The sequence below is a fragment of the Laccaria bicolor genome, genomic scaffold, assembly GCF_000143565.1.
Source record: "Laccaria bicolor S238N-H82 LACBIscaffold_20 genomic scaffold, whole genome shotgun sequence".
NCBI lineage: Eukaryota > Fungi > Basidiomycota > Agaricomycetes > Agaricales > Hydnangiaceae > Laccaria > Laccaria bicolor.
The window spans coordinates 323,326-326,188 of NW_001889891.1; positions in this window are offsets into that span (position 1 = coordinate 323,326).

The window sequence follows — 2,863 nt, forward strand, 5'->3', positions numbered from 1 at the left end:
GGCAAAGTGAGCAGAAAGCAGAGGGGAATGTGAGAAGAAGAAAGGGAACTTTAAGAAAGAAAGACGACCAAAAAGGGGCCCTCCTTTATAGCACGAGAAAAACAAAAAGGTTCCTGTGTTCCAGAGGAGCTCCGTGTCCGATTTGTTGCGGTTCCTGCGAATCATTGAGAATCCCAAAGTTTAAAGAAAGTTTATTGGGCGCTTGTGTCTAAAAATAGATTTTCGGAGGCTTTTGACTTGACGTGCGTGAGATGCATACTATAACGAGGAAAACGTCGGTGTGGCGGACATTGACACCTTCAGGAAGTGTCAAAATATGTCAGTCGATCCTGGAAAATCTTGGCGATCCGTCGCTACAATATGAGAACGTGTGAACCACAAGACAAAGTCCAGAAAAAGACGTCCTCAGAAGGGAATCTTGCAATGACCGAGGACGGTCAGTATTATAGTGGGGGGGAGATGATACGGATGAAACCATTTCACCCATATAAAATTCGATTTTAACGATTTTACCGATAAAGGTCGTCTCTAATAAATACACTACATACAATTGCAATGATACAAAGAGTCGATGCGCATACCCGGCGCAGTTGACTAAAAATGCAAATGCGTGGAATCTGAAAATAGGACAAAGGCTTTGGAACTGGCAGCAGTACGTGTCGTGACATTATACTTGGATCCCATCTAAGATTCACCTACCATGAAATAGAGCACGGAGAGGTTCTAGAGTAAACACCCAACGCAGGGAGAAGAATTGCATTACTACTCAAGGGTTTAGAAACACATAATGGATTTATTGTGAAAACTCGTGCTTATACAAGAAATACAGAAAAGACGACATAGACGCCTAAATGGCATGTCTGAAACATGGAAAGACTAAACTACACCTAGGTAGTAGACGTATGAAGACTTAGCGTGGCTCACGGCCATTCAGAAAGTCATGTACGGCAGTTCCCGCGTACGCATCAAAGACTGATGCGTCTGAACGTCACAAGTACAAACATGAGAAAAAGACACATTCTATTATATGAAATATAATAAGAACCCCCTGACAATTAAGAAAGACATTTGAAAACACCTTTGGAGTGTCTCCCGACCTCCGTAATGAAAAGACGAGCCAAGACAAGGCATTTTAATTAAAAACTCGGAAGCGACGGAAGGCCGAAGACTATTGGTAAACGCGTACGCATGCGCATCAACGCATCAGGAAACGTTAATCATTTTGTGATGTCATCTGTCAAACCGGTAAACCGGGCCATAGAAAGAAACACGCGAGATCATGCCAAGCTAAGAATAGCTATGTCGGCTAACTCCGCATATGCATCAAACACTGATGCGTTTGAAAATGAAAGACGCGACACTACAAAATCTGTAGTGTTCACAGAGATAGACTACAAAATATACCACTCGTTCATTAAATTTCATATTTGTAATTCGGACCGAAGTATCCCGCTTTTAAAACACATGTAAAACGTAGATAGGGGTTCCTGGAGTATATAAGGAGCGCGCTGGCAGGTCAAGAAGGAAGCAATCGTCCCCCGTTGACCAGCTAGTTGCACTCCAAGTAGAGACTTAGGAGGTGGACAGTTGTAATCAATTAAAGGAGATTTCTTCGTGGTCAAGAAAAGTACAGTGTGAACGAAGCCAGCGTGCTTGGGAGTCAACTTGCTTGGAGACTTTTGAATAAAAGGTTTTAAGGACACAGTATCATTTTAGACGAGACAGCATACTCGTACCCTTGGTTTTGGAGCGTAGTGACATAATAAAAACTCATGGGAGTCATAAAAGTCAATTAAAGTCGTGTTTTGTGTTAATAAAAGAAACTGTGATCAAAGAACTTTGCATTTAAGAGACCAAGTTCCCAGAAAGATATACTTTGTTCTATTGAACTATTCTAAACCACACCTTATAATATAAAACCCAATTTTGAACGAAAACTCTTGAGACTTGAACCTAAGAAGACAAAAGTGGTATTTCTTAATACCAAAGGCCCTCGAACTCTTGCACCGAGATTGTGATAGTGTGTGTGTGTGTGTGTGTGAGTGAGTGTTAGGTGTTTAGGGTTTGCCCCCGACGCGCTTGATCCTTGTTTGCGTGTTTCGCACTTTCACGTTCATCCCCGTGCAAAGCATATCATCTGGAGCCCACCGCGAGGGTCTCCTTTTGTTTTTGATAAAGCAAAGACTTGAAAGTTTAGTGATCTACGGGATCATTTTATTTGAACGAAAGTTTAAATTAAAAAACCGCTAGCGTTTGAAGCAATTTAAATACTAGTGCAGAGCCGTTCACCACGGCACCAAAAATCAGACAAACAGCGAATTCTATTAAAGCAGGGGAATCGTCAGGTTTACCACCTCCACCTAAACGAAAAGCTAAGCAACCTGCAACAGCAGTAGCGCAAAGGTTTCCGTTAAGAACAGAGACAGTATCCCAACCGCCTCCTCGCGTGACTCGTAGAAAAACTGTTAGGGCATCTGATAATATAAACCCGAACTCGTTAGCCCGAACTCGTTAGCCCAAAGAAATATTACAAACATGCCAGATAATACCCAAGATGAAGCTCCTGCCACTGGAGGCAGAAGATCGTCTAGACCGATGCCATTGCCAGGCTCTCGAGGAGCTCCTAACTTTGACAAGGAAAAACCCATTGAAATGTTGAGATTCATTGACCAAATGGAGGACTTGTTCAAAGAGCATGGTATCGATGATGATCAAGAAAAGAAGAAACAGTTAGGAAGGTATACGGACCAGATGACGGAATTTGAATGGCGAGCATTTGACACGTTTGCTCCCGAAATTGAATACAAGGAGTTTAAACAGGCGTTGATCGATGACTATCCAGAGGCAAAGAATGCGGAAAAGG